Source organism: Sapajus apella, unplaced genomic scaffold, assembly GCF_009761245.1.
Source record: "Sapajus apella isolate SASKATOON/1434 unplaced genomic scaffold, GSC_monkey_1.0 scaffold32, whole genome shotgun sequence".
NCBI lineage: Eukaryota > Metazoa > Chordata > Mammalia > Primates > Cebidae > Sapajus > Sapajus apella.
Window position 1 is genome coordinate 23,806,574 of NW_022436972.1, and position 26,363 is coordinate 23,832,936.

A 26,363-nucleotide genomic window follows, 5' to 3' on the forward strand; every position below is an offset into this window, starting at 1 on the left:
TGAGTTGTCTGAGTTCCTTCCATATTCTGGTTATTAATCCCTTGTCAGATAAATAGTTTGCAAATATTTTCTCCCATCCTGTAGGTTGTCTCTTCACTTCATTGTTTTCTTTGCTGTGCAGAGCTTTGTAGCTTGATGTAATACCATTTATCTATTTATGCTTTTGTTGCTTGTGCCTTATACAAAATGGTTTGTGTATCTTGAGAGACGTCTATTCAAGTCCTTTGCCCATTTTTTAATTGGGTTGTTTGTATTTTTGTTAAATTGTAGGAGTTCTTTACATTTTCTGGATAGTAACTGCTTAACAGATACATGATTTGCAAATATTTTCATCCATTCTTAGGATACTTTTCAACCTTGATTGTGTCCTCTGATGCACAGAAGTTTTTAATTTCAATGGGTTCAATTTATTTATTTTTTCTTTTATTATCTATGTTTTGGTATCATATCCAAGAAGTCATTGCTAAATCCAATGAAACTCTTCATGAAGCTTTCCTTCTACGTTTTCTTCTATGAGCATATCTATGTTCTTATAGTTTTAGCTCTTATGTTTGGGTCTTTGATCACTTTTGAGTTAATTTTTACATATAATGTAAGGTAAATGTCTTAGTCCACTTGTGCTGCTATAACAAAATACCACAAAATGAGTAATTTATAAACACCAGAAATGTATTTCTCATAGTTCTGAAGACTGCGAAGTCTATGATCAAGTCACCTGCAGGTTCAGTGTTGGTGAGGGCTGCTCTCTTTGCTTCCAAGATGGCTCCTTGTTGCTGCATACTCCAGAGGAGAGGAATGCAGTGTCCTCACTGGCAGAAGAGTGGAAGAGAAGCACACCCATTCCCTCAAACCCTATCATAAGCACCCTAATCCCATCCATGGGGCTCTGTCCCCATGACTCAATCACCTCTTTAAAGCCCTAACTCTTAATACATTCACACTGGCAATTAAGTTTCAACATAAATTCTGGAGGAGATGAAAACATTCTAATCATAGCAGTTAAGGGTCTAACTTCATGCCTTTGCAATACGTATATCTAGTTCTCCCAAAACAAGGCGTTAAAATATTGTGCTTTCCCTAGTGAAAGATCTCAGCATCGTCATAGAAAATCATTAGGCCATATGCGTATGGGTCGATTTCTAGGCTCTCTGTTCTACTCCACTGGTGTGTATGTCTATCTTTATGCCAGTACCACTCTTTGCATTACTGTAGTTTGTAAGTTTTGAAATCAGGCAGTGTGAGACATCCAAATTTGTTCTTTTCCAAGAATTTTCTATTTGGGGTCCCTTGATATTCTATATGAATTTTAGAACGTATTTTTCTATTTCTGAAAAAAAAAACCAATGGGATTTTCATAGGGATTATATTGCATCTGTAGGTCACTTTGGAGAGTACTGACATTTTAACAATATTAATTCCTCCCAATATATGATCCCAAGATATCTTTCTATTTTATGCATGTTTTATAATATTTAGTTCACAAGTTTTACATAGTTTTCTAAAATTTATTCATACTTATTTTATTTTGATGCTATTTTATGTAATTTGTTTTTATCTACCCACCTTGGCCTCCCAAAATGCTGGGATTACAAGTATGAGCCACCGTGCCTGGCCTACTTTAAGTAATACTTTAATTTTAACTTCCAGTTATTTATTACTGACATATAGTTTTGATTTTTGTATACTGACACTGTACCCTATGACACCGTTAAACCCACCATTTCCAGTAACTATTTTGTAGATTCCTTCACATTTTCTACATAATTTTGTTGTCTCTGAATAAAGATAGTTTTACTTCTTTTCAAATTACATGCCTCTTATTTCCTTTTCTTGTCTCATTGCACTAGCTAGAACCTCCAGTATAATGTTTAATAGAAATAATGAGAATAGACATCCTTGTCTTAATTCTGTCTGAGGGATATAGGCCTTCACCAATAATTAGCTTGCTATTTTTTTCATGGATGCTGGCAAAAGACAACACTTCTGAGTCAGAGAGAAAAGGCTTTATTATGCCTGGCACAGCAGGCATCATGAACATGCTGACAGTTCTTCTTGGCCCTAAGTCTCATGGGTGATATGAATAGGCCCAGATAGATGCCTATGCATACAGCAGCTTGCATTACAGGAAAACAACAATGAACTTGAGGAATCCAGCACTTTACAGCACACAATAAGCAAGTCTACTCTTTGTCCCAAACAGAGATATTGTCTCATCCTTCAAGGTTGCTCCCTGCAAACATAAAACTCAGAAATGGCCCAGTTTAAAATGAGTTCAAGGCCCAGCAAAATGTTCAGGAGCACAAGAGACACATGGCATAACCACATGAAAATTTACCGCAAACCAAGATGGGTTCTCTCAACAATCTACTCTTTGTTTCTAGCAAATTTTTACATGAGTGTGCCATTTAGTTGGCCGTTCTAATTAATCTAACAGAGGCAGAACCAAATATGTTAGTTTGTTTCACACAGCATCTAATGAACACTACTATCAATGGGACCCCAAGCAGCAGGATGAGGCCAACATGCAGTACTGACCACAGCCTTGCCTTCCAGGTTCCTGGAGTTAGTAAAATGTGACTAAGTCGGGAAGAAGGATGAACAGTAGATCTTATTTCAGATAGCTAGGATGCAGTCTAAGGACAGGACAGTCTATTATATTTTACAACCTATACAATGAAGTTTAAAACGATCTGCTGATTTTTTTATCGTCAATAACTGCAGGAGGAACTAGATGGGCTAAAAAGCAACCTCCAAACCCAATGGAAAAGCATCACATGGTCTACTCTCCCCTAGGTCTAAACACAGAATATGAAGGAGCACAAGTGTCTCCCGTTTGAGATTTACTGTTAAATCTAATTTGGATCACAATGACACCAGTGTGTCTAAGCCTCATGGGCAGCAGACTCAACTATATATTATACATTTTGCCACATAACCTGAGACTCCCAGGGCCAAAGGAGAAACAAATGAATTAACACTAATAGGACTGAGACAAACTTATGCCAGACCATGTGTTTGTACGAGCAGATCCACATTCCAGAGCTCCTGCTGATGGCAGGTATAGTAGAATAGTTCTGGGCTTTCTGTGTCTATGTAAGTTTTTCTGATTTCATAGCATGTGAATGGAAATGACCACCTCAGCAGCAGGCCAGTTGCTACTTGACAGGTGGATCATACAACTGTTTTTTCAGGTTGTGGAGGAAAAGAGATTTAAGTATCCCTCACTCTTAACCTTTTGGAGTCTACAGTTTTCCCTCCGCAGGTGCCAGGACTGTTGCTCCACAGAATCAGAGTGTCCTACTCCAGTAGCTACATCTTCATCTTTTTTCCAATCAGCTCCTCTGGGATTTCACCCTACTTTTCCAAATATTTCATAATTAGGGTTGTGATTTCTTCTTTGATGCATGGGTTACTTAGAAGTATATTATTTGGTTTCCAAATATTTGAAGATTTTCCAAATGCCATTCTGGGGTTTGTTTTGTTTTTTCTAATTTAATTCTTTTGTAATCTGAGAATATATTTGACATGATTTCAACCATTTAAACTACATTTCAACTACATTTAAAACGTAGTAGGCAGAATAATGTCCCTCCTCAAAGAGTCCATGTCCTAATCTCCAGAAGTTGTGACTATGTTACCGTATGTGGCAAAGGGGGATTAAAGTTCCAGAGGAAGTTGAATTTGCTAATCAGCTGATCTGGAGAGATGGAGATTATTCTGGATTACCCAAGTGGGCCCAGTGAAATCACAAGGATCCTCATAAGCAGAAAAAGGCAGCAGAAGGGAGAGAAGCAAAGATGGTGGTGTAAGGAAAAACTCAGCTAGATATTGCTGCTGTTGAAGACAGAAAAATGGGACTGCGAGTTAAGAATCTGAATGGTCTCTGTAGTTGGAAAAGGCAAGAAAATAGATTCTCTTCCCTGAGCATACAGAAAGAGCACAGTTTTGCTAATACCTTGATTTTAGCTGAGACTCATTCTGGACTTCAGACCTTCAGAACTGTAAGATAATAAATTTGTATTGTAGTAAGCCAATACATTTGTGGTTGTTTGTCACCATAGCCATAAAAATATGAAAATGTAAAATGTATTAAGACTTCATTACCCAGAATATAGCCTACCTTAGAAAATATATTTGAAAAAAAATGTATAGCCTGCTGTTGCTGGATTGAATGCTCTGCAAATATTAATTAGGTCAAGTTAGTTAATAATGATATTCCAGTCTTAATATCCTCACTGATTTTTGTCTACTTGTTCTATCAGTTATTGAAAAAGGGGTGTTGAAATTTCCAAATATATTTGGCAATTTGTCCATTTCTCCTTCCAGATCCATCAATCTTCACTTCATGCATTTTAAAGCTGTTACTGGCTGCATGCACTTTTAGGATTATTAGCTCTTCTTGATGAATTTACCCCTGTGTCATATGTAATATCCCTCATTATCCCTAATAATGGTGGTTGTTCCGAAGTCTATTTTGTCTGATATTAATATAACAACTCTAGTTTCCTTTTGATTTACATTTGCATGGTGTATCTTTTCCCATCATTTTACTTTTAAAACATTTGTATCTTTGTATTTAAAGTGAGTTTCTTGTAGAGCAAATAACTGGATTGTACTACTTTATCCAGCCCAACAAGTTATTCAAAAGGAAGTGTTGAGAACACTCACGATTAACGTGATTATCAATATAATTAGGTTTGATATACAATTTTGCTGTTTAATATTGGTTTTATTTGTTTTTTCTTGCCTTCTTTTGGATTTACTCAGCATTTTCTAGGATTCAATTTATCAACATTATTGGCTCATTAGTCATGCTTCTTTTTTTAGTGTTTCTATTTTTTAAAGTTGTTCCTCTAAAATGGATATAGCTGTTACTATATCCATCTTTAATTTATTACACTGTGCCCTTAAATGATACTTTCTTTTCAGTTATAGTATGAGACTATTAAAAGGGTAAACATCCATTTCCTCCAACTCCCTCCTTTGTTTTACTATTAGCTTATATTTTATTTTCACATGTTTATAAGCCCCACAATACATCATTAGTTTTACTTTAAAAAGTCGATTATCCTCTAATTTTGAAAATAATCAGAAAACATCTTTTGTATTTACCCATATTCTAATTATTTCTAGTGCTCTTCATTCCTCTCTGAACTTGCAAATTTTCATCTGGTGCTATTCTTCTTTGGCCTAGATAGCTTCCTTTAATATTTCTTCCAGTGAAGGTCTCCTGGTGATTAACTCTCACAGTTTTTGTTTGTCCAAAATTCTTTATTTTGCCTTTGCTTTTGAAAGATATTTTTCACTAAGCATACAATTCTAGGTTGATGGTTTTCTCTTTCAGCAATTTAAAACTGTCACTCTATTGCTTTCTATCTGTCATAGCTTCTGTTGAGAAATCTACTGTTAATTTTTAATCTTTGTTCTATACATAACCTGTATTTTTTCCTCTGGCTGCTTTTAGGATTTTCTCCTTACTACTGATTTCCCACAGGTTGATTGTGATGTGCTATCAGGGTGTTTTGTTCATGTTTCTTCTAATTGGGGCTGATGGAGCTTCTTGGATTTTGTGCATTTAAAATTTTCATCAAATTTAGGGAAATTGTGGCCATTACTTCTTCAAATGCTTTTTCTGTCTCTCTCTTCTCCTACTGGGGCTCCAAATATACATATGTAAGAAACGTGATACTATCCCACAGCTAATTGCAAAAAAAAAAAAAAAAAAAAAAAAAAAAAGCAGTGCATCAACTTCTTATTCTCTTTTATATTGTGTATTTTTTAATTCCATGTCTTCAAATGGACTCTTCTTTACTTCTGCAGTATCTAATCTGTTAATCCCATTGAGAGTATTTTTCATTTCAGATACTGTACTTTTCATCACTAGGAGTTGAATTTGAGTCCTTTCTGAATCCTCTTCTTGCATTCATGTTTTTTCTAACTCCTTGAACAAATGACGTATACTTAAAGTAGTCGTTTGAATGAACTTTTTAACCAACTCTATCATCTCTTTCATTTCTAACGCATTTTCTATTGGTTACCTTTTCTCCTGTTTCTGGGTTCAATTTTCCAGCTTTTGTATGTGTGATGATTCTCTAATGAATACTCAACATTATTAATTTTATGCTGTTGTGATCTGGATTTTGTTGTATTCCTTTAAATACTGTTAAGCTTAGCAGGCGCAGGGGCTCACACCTGTAATCCCAGCACTCTGGGAGGCCAACGTAGGTGGATCATGAGGTCAGGAGTTTGAGATCAGCCCTGTCAACATGGTGAAACCCCGTTTCTACTAAAAATACAAAAATTAGCTGGGTGTGGTGGGAGGCACCTGTAATCCCAGGTATTCAGGAGGCTGTGGCAGGAGAATCATTTGAACCCAAGTAGCAGAGGTTGCAGTGAGCCAAGATCACACCATTGCACTCCAGCCTGGGCAATGGGGCGAGTTTCCATCTCAAAAAAAATAAAATAAAATAAAAATTATCAGGCTTTGTAGTGGGATACAGTTAAATTCATTTCAGGCTTACTTTTAAGTTCTGTTATGGCATGTCCAGAGAAGCCTTTAGGCTAAGGCTAATCTGTCCCATTACTGAGGCAAGGCCCTTCTGAGGCTTCTACAGGATCTCTGTGTACTATGAGGCTTTTCCACTCTGCCCAGTGGGAACATGAACTACTCTTAGTTCTGTACAGACCCTTAGGATTGTTTTGCCTACTCCTTTCTGGCGTGTTTTTTTTTTTCCTTCTGGCACTTCTTTCCTGCAACAATTTTCTCCTATTAAGACATAGAATAGTTCTTGGCGACCAAATTCTAGCCTCCTGAAACTCCGAACCCTGCTGCTGCAACTAAACAAGACCGGAGGACATTCTTTGGGTTTCCCCTCCAGCACTGTGGTCTGAAAACTCTCTAGGCATTAAGTTGGGACAATTAGGGGGTCCACATTCAGGTTTGTTTCTTACATTGTTTTTTCTCTTTCTCTAAGTCATCACTGTCATGTGCTGCCTGTGGTCTAAAAACATACCATTGTTTAGAATAGTTCTTCAAGGCAGAAAGTCCCTGTTACTCTATCACAGCCAAAGGCAAATTATTTTGCTATCAATTAAAACTGTTTCCTTTCTCTAAAAATCCATTTGTATAAAATCAATTTTAAAAGAACATATTATACCTGACTTTTGTTGTTTGCTTGAAAAAAATTATAGTTGGAAAGATAGATGTTAGAGTAATTTTTTCCTCGGTAAACAAAACCATAAAAAAGTAAGAAACGATTTTCAGATTGACCATATAACAATAAAGTGATTATAGCTTTCAGGCTTGTCTTTATGTCAATATTGTAGAGACTGCAAAGTAAGAGAAATGGCAAGGAGACTTGCTCACTTCGTCATTCATTAACAAACATTTACTGAATCTGATTGTATCTAAAGCAATGCTTCAGGCAACAAGGTTGATACAACAATACGTGAAAGATCCCTGTTCTTACTGCTTTTATAAGAAATTTAAGGTTTGCTGGGCACCGCTGCTCACACTGTAATCCCAACACTTTGGGAAACAAAGATGGGTGAAACACTTGAGGTCAGGAGTTCAAGACCAGCCTGAACAAGATGATGAAACTCCATTTTTACTAAAAACACAAAAATTAGCTGGGCATGGTGGTGCATGCCTGCAGTGAGCCATGACTGCACCACTGCATTCCAGCCTAGGCAACAGGGTAAGACTCTGTCTCAAAAAAACACTTAGTTTAATAAGTTAGATAAAAATATAGACATCACACACGCACCTCACTCAGCATGTAGTAGATATCTTTGGAAAAGTATTTCTTAAGCATCACAGAAATTCATAGAGGAAAGGGATCACTCAGACTATGGACTTTAAATATACCTGGATTTTCCAAGAGTTGAATAATTTTTTAAAAAAAACAATTATTTCAACTTAAATATTCTGGCTACATTGGCTTCAAGTAAAAAGTACAAGATTATGTCTTAGAATCTAACTCTGGCTCACTTTTTTTCTTCTCTTTGAAAATGCTATTACTTTACATTTTTTCCCCAAAAACAATCCTTTCAATCCACATAATAGGCTTACTCTGCTGCAAAACTACCATCTTCAATCATTTCTTTTAACATTTTACAATGTATGTCTGCTGTATCATAACAGCCTTATTGCTCATATTTTAAGAATAGTCAGAACCTTCAAATTAACTATTGCCACAAATTCCAAGTCATAATCACTGTGCTTTTCCCTTTACAGCAATGTATCTCAAAGTGTATTCCATGGAACCATGGCATTTCTGGGCAGCTTCTGGCAAGGTTCACAGGCAGGATGGCCATTTTGGGGAGAGAGAGGCATAGACGGAAGGGAGACAGGGAATCCATAAAACAATTTTGCTCACTTACATTTCACCAGCATGAAATGTAATATTAAATATGATTTACATATGAAATTACATTCTAAGAGGTTCCGTATGCTCTATAAAGACTGTGTTGGTCAGCATACCCCAGCCATTAATTCAGGTAATCTAGCATGTCTCAGCTAACATTTTATATCATCTGCATTAACATAACCTAAATTTAAATTTTTTGTTATTATATCACATGCCAATTTATAAAGTGGATAAGTAACTCAAAATAGATAACTGCTTCATGTTTAAAAGTAGGAATAAAAATAGCAGTGTAAGGTATCATGAGCAAAAACAGAAATCCAGAATGCATACATATCTATTTATAGGATTAAATATATTTTTTTTTTTACTAAGAACAATCATTATGAAACTTTTCACTAGGTTAATAAAGCAAGATTAAATTAACCACGAACATCTGCTTTCCAAATTGCTCTACATCTTGGTTATGGTTAGAACCTAGGTAGCATTAAAAGTAGCATTAAAGTGCTACTAGGTTCTATACATTTATACTACTAGCCTGGAGAGGGGGGTGTCTAATCTTTAGCTACACCTTACAACCTATACAGAATATTGTTAATTGTAAAATTATATTCTAAAACTATAACGGTTAAATAAAATATAACCATCAAGGTTATTTGAACATTTGTTCAGATTAAAGACAACATATGCAATATATTGAAATACATTTTTAGGTAACTACATCTTATGTTTATATAGCGTTAACCTTAGTATCAATTTTTAATTATAAAACTCTTTAATGAAGCTATTGTGAATAACTTCCTTTAAAAATCTGGTAGTTTTAAATATTTACACCTAAACTAGAAACACACAAGCACTCTTATATACAACACTGAATAGCAGATGGAATAATTCCCCAAGATGTATCAAAGAAAAAAAGAACAGATTGTACTATGTCTATTTGGACAGCAATAAGATGAACAGCGAAGAACTTCCAAGAGATACCTGTGAATAAACATAGCAAGCATCTGTAAGAGTATATAATCTATGGTACATAAATGTCTGTTGTCTTTTATATTAAATGTTGAATATATTTACATGAATATGGATGACCAAGAATTCTTGTATATCAATAATTATGTCTAGATTGTGACTAACAGTTAGTGATCAATTTCTAGTTATGGCTTCACCATAATCTGCTCTCATATTTTGGTCCCTGTCTCTGCCTGGAAAAGGTCACTTTGGTCATACCTGCATTCCAGGTAGAGACTGGCCAGAATGCTGCTACTCCCTGTGTCGTTCATGCTTCTTAAGAGTGGGTTTAACACCAATTCCACTCTTATTTTTTACTAAGTACAATACTTGAGAAAATATCATTGGTTTCCAGGGGTACTTTTTCTCTTGTCTCTCTCTTTTTATTTAGCCTATTTTATTTTTTCAATATTTCTTGGAAGCTTTTAAAGATAGACAAGGTTAAGTTGTCTGTCCTAGCAGCTTGGGCTCCCTAGAGGGAAAGGATTAGTGGGTGGGTTAGTGAGCCAGCCATGGGTCTTCAAGAAGCAATCAGTTGTTGCCTGGGAAGCCACAGGAGCCCAGTGCAGCCCGCTTCCTAACTTCGGGTGTGTCCCAGGCCCGGGAAGCACTGTACTCCGCGCTCCCTCCACAGGGCGACCCTGCCGAAAGCAGCTGCACTACGGTAAAATGGCGCAGGGAACCCATTTTAACCAATTCTATCATCTCTTGTTAGGGTGCTGCCTGAACTTCCTGCATTATCAAACTGTAAAATAACCCAACTCTGCATTTGCATAACTGTGGTTTTTTAAAGTTCTCTATTTGAGTCTCGCTGCTGAATAAAACAGAGGATGGCATGTCACCATTTTACAAAAGGAAGAGTTTCAATGACCTTCGGATGTCATACTGAGGCGTACAGTATCACCACACTGTCCATCCACCACCCCCTTGAATTTCTCATCATTTAAGTTGCAAGTTCCTTGAAGCACGAAGCAAATCTCTCTCCCTTTTTTGGGTGTTTTTTGCTTCACACCCATTTTAAAATGCTGGCCACTGGCAGCATATTTACTAACAGTGTCATCTTTAAACATCTTCATTTATGTTCATTTAATCTTTTAAAATCCTCATGACCTTAACAGTTTTTGTTTTAACATACTTTCAAGTCAGTTAACTACCATTACTCTATCTGACACTGGATTTTCTAGGCTTTTTTCCTAAAAATCAAAAATACAGAGAGTCCCAGTAGTGAGAGCCTCTAGCATAAAACTTACTAGCTTTCCATTATCCTGAAGAACTAGAACAATTATTCACATTCTTCAATTCATTTCAGAAGAACTTCAACAAGCCCTGCGATGAGCCTCAAGGATACTTAAACCAAACATGCAAGGTTTGGAGGCTTTTGTGGGGAAACAAATACAAATTGACAATGCAATTTGTACATGTAAAGAAAAGGGAAATACAGAGAATTACTGATGTCCACAGAAGGGGCATCTAACCTTCTACAAGAAATGTCAATACAGACTGCCCTTCTCTTAATAAATTAAACAGCATTCTAGAACCTGGTGAAAATGATGACTTGAAAATATTGACTACTTGGAGCAAGCTAGTATTATTTTACAAACATTATTTCTACTGCAGGACAAGCAGTGAGATCCAATCATGCATGACCTCAAACAAAATCACTGTACCATAAACTAAACTTAAAAAATATAAAATGGGTCTTTGTCTTGGAAATTTATGAACTCTGGGAGCAGGGGGAAACACTATAATATAAACAGAAATTGATGGCTGAATATGATTTGGGATAATAAGACAAACAACATGAGAATAAATAGCAAAGAATATGAAAATCCTAAGAACATAAAGAAGGTCATTAAAAATACAATTGGGAAGATCTAGAAAAATATTTTTTAAAACAGCTTCACTTTGTGCTATTATGCTACCAATAAAATGTAAGATGTTCTTCCTTCTTTAATAACTCAATCCAAAAGCCATTAGGTGAAACTGAGCAAGGTAGAGAAGTATGGGGTGTCAAAGGCCAAGAGAGGTAATATGTAGGTCTCCCCATGGGCCAGTATCAGTGTCAGAGCCTAAGCAGAGTGAGGAGGGTATGTGTGCAGTCTACCAGGAGGTATGGAAGCCTGCATGGAATGAGGAAGGCAATGAGGAGGACTGATCTAATACATTAAATATATTGAGGATGGATTAATCTGATATGTTAAATATATTGAGGATAATGAGAGCCAGGTTTCTCACTGCCTAAGGAAAAAAACATGACTGACCTTTGTGGAGTAGATTGGAATCAAAGGTACCTGCGTGAACTCATTGTTTTCAATATTAATTGATACAAAAATAAATAAGATGTAACTCTGTCCACTGAGAGGGCCTGGGAACAGTGACACCTCAATACCAATGAGCACACCTAAGGCTCAGATCTTGGTTTCTAAATACTATTCTTCACTGAAAGGAAGTAGGACTCCTTGGAGAAAAAGCTGATTTCAAAGCTGGGGCAAAGAAAGAGCAAGATGAACTCTGGACATCTCACTATGCCAGAAACTTAAGTGCTTAAGAATGGTGGGGTCATACCAGAAGAATTGAGAAAATAGCCTAAGGTGGCTCCTGCTATTATAATCTGAGACAATTCAGGCATCCAAAGAAATAACAATACTAATAGCTTATATACACAGAATAAAACATGGACCTATAAGTCCAAACTGATATATACAAAGATAATTTTAAAAACAGGAGAAAAATGCCAGGCGTAGTAGTTCACACCTGTAATCTCAGCACTTTGGGAGGCAGAGGTGGATGGATCACTTGAAGTCAGGAGTTCAAGACCAGCCTGGCCTACATGGTAAAACCCTGTCTCTATTAAAAACACAAAAGTTAGCCAGGCAGGTGTAGTGGTGCACACCTGTAGTCTCAGCTACTTGGGAGGCTGAGGCAGGAGAATAGCTTGAACCCGGGAGGCAAAAGTTGCAGTGAACCAAGATCATGTCACTGCACTCCAGTCTGGGCAACAGAGCAAGAATCCATCACCGGGGGGGAGCGGGGGAAAGAGAAAGATTTTTCTCAGTAGCATGGCAACAGAAATAGAGAAAAGAATGACGAAAATAAAGAAAAGAATGATAAAACTGGAAAATTCTTTGGCAACCATGATAGTAATTATTTCAAAATAAAATGTATATCTAGTATTTAAAAATACGTATAGAGCATGGTAAATTTTGAACAAAGAATAATCCAAGCTTTCATTTCTCAGTACTGTTTGGCCGAAGAAGCATAAAAATTAGGACTCAGGCTCTCTGACTTAATGGCTGGGCTGGGGTAGCTCACTTACTTCTCTGATTCTTAGTTTCCTCACCTGTAAAGTGATACGAACTTAGATTCATAGTTCTAAACTATTAAATTCAACAAATGCTCTTTTTTCAAATAAAATCTTATAAAAGCTGTAATATATATAAAACTCAGATAAATAATGAGATAGAAATCTTCTAAGGAACTTAAATAACAGTTAAAATTGGTATAGTTACTAGAAAATGCCTAGAAACCTGGAGCTTGCAGATTTCAAGAAAAAAAAGACAGGAAAATAGTCATAAAGATTATTTGTTAGAAATCTTAGAGGAAGATTTCTATAAGATGAGTTGATTCAGGAGTTAGTTTTCAAGAGATTATGATCAAGAAATAGAAACAGTTCATTCATTTCATTACATCAAACATAAATAATGACCACTCAAAAAATTTCACTAGAATACTGCCTAGGTATGTGCTTATACTAGAAGTCATAATATACTCATTAAGGAAGAGCAGAGCTGGGAAGGAACTTCTATTGCAGAAGGCAGAAATCCATCTTATAACCGCAAATGATCATCCACCTTTATGGTACGAAACTGAGCACCTCAGAAGGTGCAGAGTGAATCTAGTATGGAGCAGTTAAACGCCTTTTCTAACACTCTTATATTTTATCTGATAAACATTAACTATTCTGTAGAATGCACCACATCAAAAAGCATAACGTAAAAAGAGCACCAACAGATGAGGAAGAAATCTAAATTACCATGTTAAGCAGCAATTTAATTTTGTATTTCGGTATAGTGAAAGAGAAGACATTAAATTATTGAACTTCAAGGATAAAGAAAGAATTGTTCAAGTATCCTGATAGAAAAAGCAACGTGAGAAAATCAGGCTGACTTCAGGTTTTTCAACAATAAAAAAGTCAAAAGAAAATGGAGGGAAAATGGGACCAAAGAGTATCATATTTAGTCAAGTTATTCATGTATTAAAAACAACAAGCAGATATTTTCAAACCTGAAAGAACTCAAAAAATACCCATGCACCATTCTTGGAAGTACTACTTAACAATGAAATACAAGTCATTAAGAACAGTCAAAATAAAGAACTCAGAAGTACACAAACTGTGGTAAAATGACTTCTGTGAGTGCTGAATGCATTCAAATAAAAATAATTTTTAAAGTTAGCATTATGGTTACAAAACAAAAGGTGGATGTGATCAACCTGACAGTGTAAAAGTTATCACACAAAGTTAGGAGGTGGTGGGAAGGGACAGGGATGAACTCTGTGAGTGAGAATAGTTCACCTTTCCTAGGAGGTAAAGGAAGCATGCCTAAACTGGAATGGAGGTGATGAGCAAAAACCCACTGACCAAAGCAACTGAAATCCTTTTCTTAAACTTAGAGGGTTCTTTAAGAACCTTCTTTTAGTGGAAGGAGACAATGGAGGCTTGGAAGGGCAAGAGGGTACGGGGGAATGGATGATGATAAATGCTCAGTGGGTACACTGTACATTATCCGGGTGATGAATACTCTAAATGCCCTGACTTTATCATTATGCAATCTATGCACACAATGAAATTGCACATATACCCCATAACTTTGTGCATATATCCATAACTTTGTATATATTTTTAAAAATACACAAATAACTTTGTACATATACCCCATAACTTTATACATGTATTTTTAAAGAATATACCTCTTGGGCTGGCTGTGATGGCTCATACCTGTAATCTCAGCACTTTGGGAGGCCAAGGCGGGTAGATCACCTCAGGTCAGTTGTTGAAGACCAGCCTGGCCGACATGGCGAAACCCCATCTCTACTAAAAAAAATTCAAAAAAATAGCCGGACGTGGTGGTGGGTGCCTGTAATTCCAGGTACTTGGGAGACTGAGGCAGGAGAATTGCTTGAACCTGGGAGGTGAAGGTTGCAGTGAGCTGAGATCGTGCCACTGCACTCTAGCCTGGGCGAGAGACAGACTCCGTCTTAAAAAATAAAAATAAATTAAAAATAAATAAATAAATAATACACACACACACACACACACACACACACACACACATACACACACACACACACACATATACTTCTTTAAGAGAGGAAAGAAATATATTTGAAATTCAGTCATTCTGTTAGTATGTTAAAGTAAAATGAATTACTTTAAAAATATTTATTGTATGAACCCATTTTTAAAAGTATTTTTGTCTATCTGTCATATATATGCACAGAAAGTATGTCCGGAATGAAGTACCCCTAATGTTAATTACAGTTATTTCTGGGAAGTGGAATTTCAAGGTTTTTTAGAGTTTTCAGTTGTATGCTTCAGTTTGGTATCATCTGCTGGCATCTGGCATCCATGTGTGCTCCTTGAGTCCCAACGCCTCAGAGCACATGGGCAGGAAAGGTGAAAATGCCATTTCCCAGACTCCCATAGGTTCTAGATGCGATTTGAATTCTGCCAATCAGATGCACTAGATTTGGAAGGTGAAAGTGAAGCAAAGGCCACTTTCTAGCTGTTAACAGCCAGAAAACAAGGTCCAACAGACGTATGTGTTTGCAGTGACCATAATCCATATTCCAACGTCTAGTCACTAGCCCTGTAGGTATAAGACAGCCGTGGCAGTGGCAGCAGTGCTACCAGTAAGAGCAGCAGCCTTCTGACCTTAGATGGCAACTTAACACTTACAGTCCACTGGTGGCCTCTGATTTTCACACATCCTGACCTCTCAGGAAGTTTGTAAGAACCGAATTCCCTGAATTAAATCCGTTTTTGCTTAAAACGCCTAAAATGTTTTGCTTCCTACATTGAAAGCTCACTGATGCAGTACTTACTACACTTTGTTTGATTCTTTAAAATTGCATGTGTCATATTTATAGTTGCAAAAACAATAGAATAATTTTAGTTCAAGAAAATAAAAAAGAGAATGGGAGCAACTATAACAAGATGTTCATGCTATTTAATTCTGGATGGTGGGACTATGAAAGTCTGTTATTTTCTCTTTACTTTCCATTCATTTTCCCCAAAATACTTCTATTTTAAAGAAATAAACAGATCGTTTTAATTGTAGAGAAAGAACTAGGGGGAAGCAGGGCTGGAATCAGAAAAATCACTTAGATTGCTGATGAAATAACCCCAAACCACCCTTGCAGCTCACATTATAGCTGGATATTTTTATCCTAATTCTATTTGGTTGAAATGGAAGTAGACAGCCTTTAAATCTGGATGGTCAGCTGTCTCTTTTATTTTCTTTAGATAGAACAGAATATGAATGCCTTCAACCAGTCTAAGATGTCTCTAAATAGGCTGACCTGAATCACTCTAACTTTTCCATTAACCAGATAAAAGTTCAAGGCCAGGGCCAAGGATAGTAAAAGTTATTTTCCAATTTTCATTCTGCTTCAGATGGATAATATTCAGAAAACTGTATTTGTCATTCCTTGTATGAACATATTATTGATCCTTTTTTTTTTTAATTTCTTGGGTAAATGCCTTTATTCCTTCTTGCTATTGAAACATTAAGGTAGTGTTACCCGTAATAATCAATAGTAAAGCTTCATGAAGCTTTTCAAGGTTCTGATACCAGACTTTCCCTAATGATGTTTTTCTGCTCTGAAGTTTGCAACTGATATTTAAGTATTAATATATGAATATTAAGTATTTTAAGTATTAATAAAGTGGAAATATAAACCACATCAGGAAAAAATATTATTTTTAGAAATGTTGTCAAATTCATAATATGAGCAGAATAATGAAGCAGCTTTTAGTTTTTCTAAGCACCATCTAGTCTCTCAAGCACTATGTTACAGAATTTATTAATGGTCTAGTGGAAGAATTATTATAAATATGAGCAATTTGAAAGCACCAAGAAGAATATCCAAACCAAACTGCCAAAAGAAAGTAAATAAACATTATGAAGAAAGAGAAAGTGATGCATAATTCTATATTTTATAAAAGATGGTGAAGAAAATCTTTGAGGGCTTTTATTTAACAGGATAAAAATCTCAGTTATAAATTACCGAAAGAAAAAAAATACACACAGAGACATATTTTACAACATGGAAATAAAAGCCCATAACTTCCAATAACCTATAACTTCTTTCTTATCCTACAGAAATTGGAGTTATAACAAATCATTTTAATTAGCAGAATCAAGCAGCTTTCCTTGGATGAATTATATTGTCACATCTGTAGAAAAAAAAAATCTGAACAGTATGGTTTTTTAAAACCAATATTCTGTTGCTTACATATTCTTGGAAAAGAGCCATAAATTACTTGTGATAAAATAATTACATTCTCAACATTACATATTAAAACATTATGGTCACAAGAAATGGAAACAAAGTAAAAATAGAGCCAACTGTAGACAAAAAAAAAACAGCTAACCCAAACTTGAATAGCAGTAAGATTTCTGGAAAATGAGCAGTAAAAAAGAGAGTTACAATGTTTTCTTACAAAACACTCTCCTGATGTAAATACCATATCTTTCTCCTTCCAGCTCTATGTTGGCGGTTGATTTTCTTTTCTCTCTTCAATTGGTCATTATCCAAAAGGCCAGTACAGAAAGTTTGCATGACAAGAATATGACAGGTAATAGAAAATAAATTACTACTTTAGATCAGCTGCACATACAAATATACATGAAATTTTTCTATATATAATAATTCTTTTATTATTTAAGACAATAAAGAACTGAGCTGTCTCCTATCCAACAAACACAGCAGTCTGTTAACATAGCTGGCAAACAACAAGAGAAATTTTACTTGTCAAGTAATTTTTAAAAACTTAAATTGGTGTCTTGGTGCCTAGAAACTTGTTTTTTTAAAAAAAGTCATAGACGAAATTTTGAGGAATGTATTTACAAAATACGCTTCCACATTATTTACAAACACCATCTGGAGTTTCCAGAAAAAGGCTATAAGAGGATTACACACAACAATCCAAAATGGAAAGTAGAATCACATTGAGAGTGGGCTATATTAAAAAGGAAAAGGCTATTATTGTATGTGACTTAAAGCTTATGGCATTATAACTGCTCAAAACTGTTCTGGCGATTTAGTGCCTTTAAAAATAAAAATAGGAGGGTTCAATTAGAAGCACAGAAATCAAAGATGGAATTAGGTAGCAGTGGCGGAACCAAGGTGACAATGAGCTTGTAAAATGTAGACAGCAGTCTGAAAATAGGAAAGAGTAGGAGGAAGCTGCTGAAACAGGTAGCAGCCAGCGCTTGCCATGGTAACCATGATGACTAGATGAACATCCATCATGACATGAAGCTTAAAAGAATCCCCACCTGCACCTTCCTTAAGTTTCACTTAGTGGCTCCAGCAACCTGTAGACATTAATAAACAACCTTTCAGTAGACTAAATAAGCTAGCAGCAGCAACTGGCACAAGTTGACAAATCTGTTAAGGGCTAAGGTTCAAAGGGACTTCTGAAAGATTTAAGGGAAGAAAATGACAGTCATTTTATGTATAGATTAGCAATGGTTCAAAAATAATGATAGTTGGAAATTCAGCCAAGTCCTGAGTGCACTTTTACACTTAGATCTCATATTCACTGATGTCCTGGGTCCCAAAAGACACACTTTCATGATGAAATAAATATTTTCATTATAAAGTTATTTCACTTTAGAACAGTGAGAAACAATGTGGCAGCATGGCCACCACCAATCTTCTAGCCTCAAAGCACTATTCTACACATATTAACAAACTGGAAGGATTATTACACCTTCAAACACCACTAGAACATTTACACATGAATGTAACAAACTGCAGAACCATAGCTAACACAGGAAAAAGCATGAAACAAACAGAAAGTAAATCGAAGCTCACTTGTAGTTATCTTGTTTAATCTGTATAACAATCCAACCACATGAATCTATTTCAATTTTAAAATTAGGAAACTGAGGTTTTAATATGTTACATAGCTCCCTAACAATTAGTTAAGTATAAGAGGCATAAGGGCCTGTTTGTTGTACAAACTCAATCTCCATTATTACACATTGCCACTCTCATGCTCCATGTGAAGAAAAACCCCACATAATATTTATTTCATGAGTAGCACACAATTTCAAATTCCAATTCTATTTTTCCAAAAACTGTTTTGCTAAATTAAATTATGCATTTATTAGAAGCATGTCTCCAGCTTTTCTTCAACATTATATAATCACACCAGGTAGTGAATAGCTAAAATGTAGACATGTTTCATTAGTCTTTGTAAGTCCAGCACATAAACAGGATCGATATTCAAGTTGTTAGGGGATGAGTGGATACATGGATGGATGGATGGATGGACAGATGGATGTATGAATGAATACAGTATAGACAGTGGCCTCTTTTGATACATCATCTGAGTTAGGAAATAAACAGGTAGGTTATAGCCTGTATGCCAAGGTAAGGCAAGGGTGTCTTTCTTGTCCTTCTTATGTGGATTCTTTCAAGTCATATCTTAAGAGTTATTTTAATATGTCACAGATAAATAAAAAGTTCACAAATATTTCCTTTGTTTAGATAAAATCTAGGTGATTTTCACAACTGAAATTTTATCATCCTCAGGATAGAAATTTTGATAAATGATGTGAAGACCTGACAAAAGATATGAAGCTGTAAGAAAAATAGTGTTTAAAATGGCAAAAATCATATTCTGAAGAATAACTTAATATACCTGAGCCAAATTACTCTTTAAAACAAAACACACATTACCCCAGTAATAATTCTCTATGTCCAAAACACAGCAGTGCAAATAAATCAGCTTCCTTCAACTATTATTGAGTTTTCTACTATGTACCTTAAGACAATGACTATAATTTTATAAATATTTAATTCAAAAACACTTATTTGATCATAATAAGAGTATAAACAGAACTCAGTAAATTTCCTAATTCATCTTTCCTGTTGTAGACAGTCTGACAAAAACACCATGGTAATTTCTACGAGAACTCCCGAAAAAAGTTCCATGAATTCAACGGATACTTCATAGCAGAGTACTGGGAGGAAACGCCAAAGCCATCGTGCAGTTCAGTCCTGCTGGAACGCTATCCTTACTCACACTCCAAGACCCAGCTCAATATGACCTTCTCTGGAAGCCTTCCATATCTGCTCAACAGCGCTCACTATGTCACACAAGAGCACCCACTGTTTTGAATGTGGATTGAAAGAATGTGGATTTGACAGCATGTATCATTAGCATATATATTTGCATGCATGGCTGTATACCATATACAAATGTTCCTCAACTTACAATGGCATTACATCCTCATAAACCTATAGAAAGTTGAAAATATCATAACTGAAAATGCATTTAATACACCTAACCTGCCAAATATCATGGCTTAGCTTAGCCTACTTTACATGTGTTTAGAACACTCACATTTTGCCTACAGGTGGACAAAATCATCTAACATGAAGCCTATTTTACAAAACAGTGTTGGGTATCTCGTATAATTTATCGAGTGCTGTACTGAAACTGAAAAACAGAATGGTTATATGGGCATTTGAAGTATAACTTCTACTAAATGCGTATTGCTTCTTCCACTATAAAGTTAAAAAATCTTAAGTCAAACCATCAAAAGTCAAGGACCATCCGTATATCTACATATAGCTGTCTCTCCCACTATAAAAAAGGACTGCATTCCACTAATTTTCTATCTCCCACACAAAATACACACTATTTTAATAAATGGCAAAGAAAAGAAAAGGAATTAATACACTGCATGCCCTGCTCTAAAATCTTGAGGGTAAACTGAGCAGGACGCTGCTCTACAATTTCATTATTCTTACCAAATAGATAGCAAAAAGAAGGATGAACGTTAACATAGCTAAAATATATCAAAGAATTTCTCAAAACTATATCTATTCCCTTTTTCATTCAACAAACATCATTTAAGCAATTACTATGTAACAGGCAGTGTTCTGGGCACAGGAGACAGGGCAGGGAATAAAAGAGACAAATATCCCTACCTCCATGGAGTTTACCTTCTAATATTAAAAGATGGATTTAGAGAAAATGGTACTATCTAGTGTACTGGATGGTGATCAGTGCTAAGGGGAGAAGTCAAGAAGGAAAGGAAGTTGAGGCATGCCAGGGTGGGGGTGGGGTCTACAATACGGATAGCATCACCAGGGCAGGGCACACTGAGAAGGTGACCTCCAAGGTGAGAAAGGGACTTTTATTAGTTGAAAATCCCTTTTTCTTTTGTTTAAAAACTCACTGGTTAAAAACATTACATTCTATAAGGTGTTAATTATAAACAAAACTCCATATACACCACCCTGTCTAGATTTTCATAATGAGATTTCACAGTCTAGTAAATTTAGAAATGATCTAAAACAGCTAATGGGAAGCTATTGTCTTATGACAGTAGGCAGATCTGTATTTCTTTGCAAAGTAAATATTTTTTTCTTGATCATCACAATTCAAGTTTGTTTTAGATGCTGACTTTATTAATGTGGAACATCATCTATATTCTTTTAATATCAATATAATAATTGACCTCTTTTAAAAACCAATTATGTTCCAGCCACTGTTCTAAATACTCAAATTATTTCATTAAAATCATCACAACAACTCTATGAAGTAGGTATATTTATTATCCAGATTTTAGAGATAAGGCTGGGTTACAGAGATTAAGTAACTTACCCGAACTCAGAGGATAAATAGGACAACTGGGATTTAAGACCAGGCCTTTCTCAAAAAACAAAGTCCATGATCTTAAGCACAATACTATATTGCCTCAAAGATAAGAGCAGTTATATCATACAGCATTTCAAGATGCCTGCTTACTTACTGTTCAAATAAAAACTTAATACAGAAAGTGACCTCCTAACAAAAGTTTTTTCTTCTAATTCAAACATTAAGCAGTATGAACTCAAAGAAGCAAAATACAGCTCCTATTTTTAAAGACCATGTTGAGAATCTATTACATAAACACTGAGTAGTGATGCCAGGGGTCATTACGATAGGGAAAAGGAAATAAAATGTACTGATAAAAGTAAACCACATCCTTCTGTCTCTAAGAATTTCTCTAGTCTCAGGGTTGTTCCTTTTAAATTAAAGCAACATGGCCCTCTCTCACGGGTCCGGGCTACATGGTGGCAACTATACATAGGCATGGGCTAAGACTTCCAAACTTAGTTTGGAGAGAGAGTGAAGTTAACCATTATTATGAACCCAAGCTTATTATAGATCTTTCCAATTGGAAAGAACAAAGCAAAGAAAAATCTGATAAGAAAGGCAAATCAAAATGTGAAAGGAATGGATAGGTTAAAGCCCAGATAGCGCTAGAGGAAGCATCCCAGCAACTGGCTGGAAAAGGGAAAAGAATCAGGGATTTGACTGTGATTCGTTTATTGCAGGAACTATTCAGCTTAGCTCCCAGCATGAGCCTACTGATGTTACTGATAAATTAAATGACTTGAATAGCTCAGTGTCCCAACCAGAATTGAAACGTTTGATATCAAAGTCCGTAAGCCAAGAAAAACAGTTAAAAGGAATGGCAAATCTGGCTCAATTAGAAGCCTTGCACCAGCCAGTTTGTGAGTGGTGGGGAGGACTGTTTTCTCATAAACCAGTTTTGTAAGGTAAGGAAGGATGAATACGTTGAGAAGGAAAACACTTGCACTAGTTACTTGGAAGAGTTCTTTGGCAGGAAAGAAGATACTGGAATGCTAGAAACTGAGCCAATAGAGGATGGGAAGCGTGGGGAGGGAGGAATTGAGGAGGGATTTCTGAACAACAGCGGGGAATTCCTCTTTAACACGCAGCTCGAGCCCACAGGCATCCGCGGTTTCACAGTCCAGCTGGGCCACCACTTAAGTCCATACAGGCCACCTTAACACCTCCTACTATGAAGTCTTCCCCTTAGATTCCTCACAAACATAAAGCAGCATTCTGAAACATCTGAACCAAAACACTCGGCAGACATTTATCTTTGTATTTTTCATGAAATGTGTTTCGTCTTTTTTTATTACTAGTGTTTAAGTCATTTTTTACTTGAATCAGATGGTGTCATTAAGGATTTTATTAGTTCTTGGTTATTAAAATCCAGACTTTCTTTTTCTACATGTGAGATAGTTTTTGTCTTAACTGGCATGTCATTTGCACATAAAAATAAAGAATAGAGCAAAATAATGCAATGCAGGAGGAGACAAAAGAAATGCACTAAGACAAGTAAAGAACATTCTCTCATAGAACAATGATCTGTTTTACAGGAAAGAAATCTTGCCTTGAAATTTACACAGTGAGACTGTACATAATTGCATGAAAATATCTATTTTTAAGACATTTTTCATTCATGAGTAGTTTCAAATTTTTCATACTGTACACATTTCTTAAAACACATGATACGAGCAGCAACTGAAAATGAATGCCAAATTTAGTACACATGTGTTATCTACCTCAAGGTAACAAAAGTATGTGGCAAAACATATACCACCCACAGTGCTTCACAGTATGTACTTTTATTTAGCCAGTGTTTATTGTAGTAAACTATTCTTAATAAGAGTCATTCACTGTTTATAATGTTGTGGTATACATTCTTTATAGTGAAGCGTTAATACATCACATTTGTTTTAGCAATTCGGTATATTTTCTGTATCTAATTATAAAAATTAGTTTTTAAAATTTATTTGCAAATACACTTTTTCCATTTGGCACTATGGTTTGTTGCTTACCTAGCTGAATATATAATGTCAGCTTATCCTAAGGTTTTCCACATACTTAATTTACTGAAGCGTTCATTTTAAATAACATGCTCACTGTGTAAAGGAATTTGTATTTTGAAGATGCTTGATCTGTCTGCAGATAAAAATTAGTTAGAAATTACCTTAGTATAAAATGCTCCTAGAAGTCTTAATTATGTTTATTTTTTTAAGAAAATGAATGTTAGACTTGTGTGCATGGAAGTAATTAAGGTACATCATTATTGTAGTTTAAAGCTGTACATGATAAGACATTTTGTTTTCACTGTATATTTTTATAAATGATCTATTCCCCATCCCAAGGCAAGCATGAATAACAAATCTTAGGTTAAATGTAGTATGTGGCATTGCAGTCTCTTAGAATTTGTTCCATCTATTTTATTTTATTGAATACTCTCTGTATCTTCGGTTGTCCTGTTTGAAGAAAAAGGACAAATAAACCATGGCCAGCAAAAAAAACCCAAAAAAACAAAAAAACAAACAAACAAAAAAAAACACTGAAGATTAAGAGGTAATATAAAGCGTTGACGTCAGCACACACAATCATATCTATTTGTCATTTCAAGCTTTAAGATCTTTCTGGGATAACAGACATTTTTCTGTGACCTGAACAGATTATCTCAAAGCCAAATATGTACTTGGTGAGGAGGGAAAAATGATCTTCTTAAATTAAATCAGTAATTCTGTGTTCTATCTTGAAATTCTTTTTTAAGTGTGTTGAAAATTAAAGCAGAAACTAGTATGTATTTTTACAGAAGAGATTTTCGGGTATACTATTCTGACTTGATATACTATTCTCTTTTGATAGGTTCCAAACTGATGGATTTCAACTGAAATATTGGTTTTCCTTGAAAAGCATAGAAATTAATAATATTTTTCTTTTAAAATAGTTTAACACGCATTTGATTCTCATTATTTGCAGTAGTTATGTTCAATAAAGTCACTACAACTCCGGATTAACTGATATTGAACCACTGTCCCTATGGGAAATACTAGGTTTAGGTTCCTGCAAACCTCTGGTCACAAAATCTTTGTCAATTAATCAACATATAATTTCATTTTATGTGTGCTTCCATTTAAAGAATATGTGTGTATACATATACATTAACAGAATATATATGACACATATCACATGTTATATAAGTTATATTCTTAATAAAACATACACATAAATTCTTTAAACAGAATGTAAGTAGACTTGATTCATTAACACTATAGCTCATGCCTGAAGGAAGCCTGCCTAATACACATATTTTTTCAATAATATATATCATAAAACCTTTTGCTTTTAGGAAAATCAGACAGCACTTCAGCACAGGGGGTCTCTGTAAACAGTGACATCATCAACAAAAAGTACAAAAATGCAAAAAGCATGTCCTGAAAGGGCGCTTGTTTATTGCATGAGAGCTGAAACAAGAAGACAGAGCACAGAAGGTTCCACCTTAGCTGTGAATGTGCACATTGGGCAACTCCAATGTTTCGCATGTGAAAAATCACACTTTATGCATGTCCGCAAATGACTGTGGAAGCACCACAAGTATTGATTTTGGAGTCACAAATAAATGTTAGTGAGTAGGCAAATTAGCAAACACTGAAACCATGAATAAGGAAGATCAACAGGATAAAATGTTAAGTATGTACATGTACTGGTTTTTGTGATGTACAAATATGCCAAATGTGGTGCTGTGTTCAATAATGTCAGCAAATCGCAGTAAAGATTGCCTGACACCTGAAAATGTGACCTTTCACTTCACAGTAACCTATGAGAATTGCCCTCCAGTTCAAGGCTGAATAATGTCCCATTACATGTGTGTACCACATTTTGTTTATCCATTCATCCATCAACGAACACTTGGATTGCTTCTACTTTTTGGCTCCTATGAATAATGCTGCTGTGAACATGATGTAGAACTGCTTCATAATTCTATTGTTTTCAGCTGGGCGTGGTGGTTTATGCCTGTAATTCCAGCACTTTGGGAGGCTGTGGCAGGTGGATCATTTGAGATCAGGAGTGACCAGCCTGGCCAACATGATGAAACCCCATCTCCACTAAAAATACAAGAATATTAGCCAGGCATTGTGGTGGGTGACTGTAATCCCAGCTACTAGGGTGGTTGAGGCAGGAAAATCACGTGAACCCGGGAGGCAGAGGTTACAGTGAGCTGAGATCACACCACAGCACTCCAGCCTGGGTCACAGAAGGAGACTGTCTTAAAAAGTAACAATAATAATAATAATTTTAATGTTTTCTATATCACATGATCACATTGTTTATGTTAAAGAGTACATCAAGCTCCCAAGCTTTATCAGCTTACAGATAAACATGGGATTATAATGATAACAATAATCCACACTTTACTACTGGCTATTTCCCTTATTTACTCAGATGGGACCCTGGCCTCCTTCCTCACCCAAATATTTCCTAGAGTATGCTCATTCACCTCTCCCTTCAACTACCCCCACTCCACCACTGTACAGGAAAGTCAAGTTCCTGTGATTCACCTGTTCACTCCAGACCCTCAATTACTCCATACACGCTGGGACCTTAAGGCAATAATGCCATAAAGCGATTCTCTCCTCTCCCTTCATTACATCTACTCTCTTGTTCCATAGCAAAGGAGAATGAAGGGGTTGACCCAACAGGCCAGGGTGCTGCCTTTTTAAGAAGTGAAAGAGTAAGTAAGACCACAAATACTCAAATGGTAATAATTTAGAATTGTTGCGACATACACGAATGATGATAAGGTAGAAGTGTTTATTGCCAAGGGAAGGTTGAATTTCCTTCAACACTCTTCCTTTCCTACTATGGAATTGTAACTAGATCTCTGATAAAAGCTCTATCTACTTAGATGATACTCAATTTACAAAAAGGTTTACAAACAGTTCTGGTTTCTAGCTTGTCCAAGACAGAACAAGCGTGAGAATTCTTTAACCGTGACTGGAAGATTTCACTAGCTCCTCATTCACTCACATCCTTCTGACGTTCAGAGGTGCCCTATTGGAAAAAGTGCCCTTCAG

General features: G+C 35.7%; 1 protein-coding gene and 1 long non-coding RNA gene across 5 annotated transcripts in view; both read right to left on the bottom strand.

Annotated features, from left to right (window-relative positions):
- DGKH (diacylglycerol kinase eta) overlaps positions 1–26,363 on the bottom strand; it is a 192,775-nt gene that overhangs the window by 143,158 nt on the left and 23,254 nt on the right. The gene's annotated exons all lie outside the window — the stretch shown is intronic.
- On the bottom strand, positions 498–25,354 carry LOC116562493. The gene is made up of 3 exons (XR_004273974.1): positions 19,819–25,354; positions 15,341–15,347; positions 498–510 (listed from the first exon to the last, which is right to left on the bottom strand). It is a non-coding gene; the product is annotated as an uncharacterized LOC116562493 (long non-coding RNA).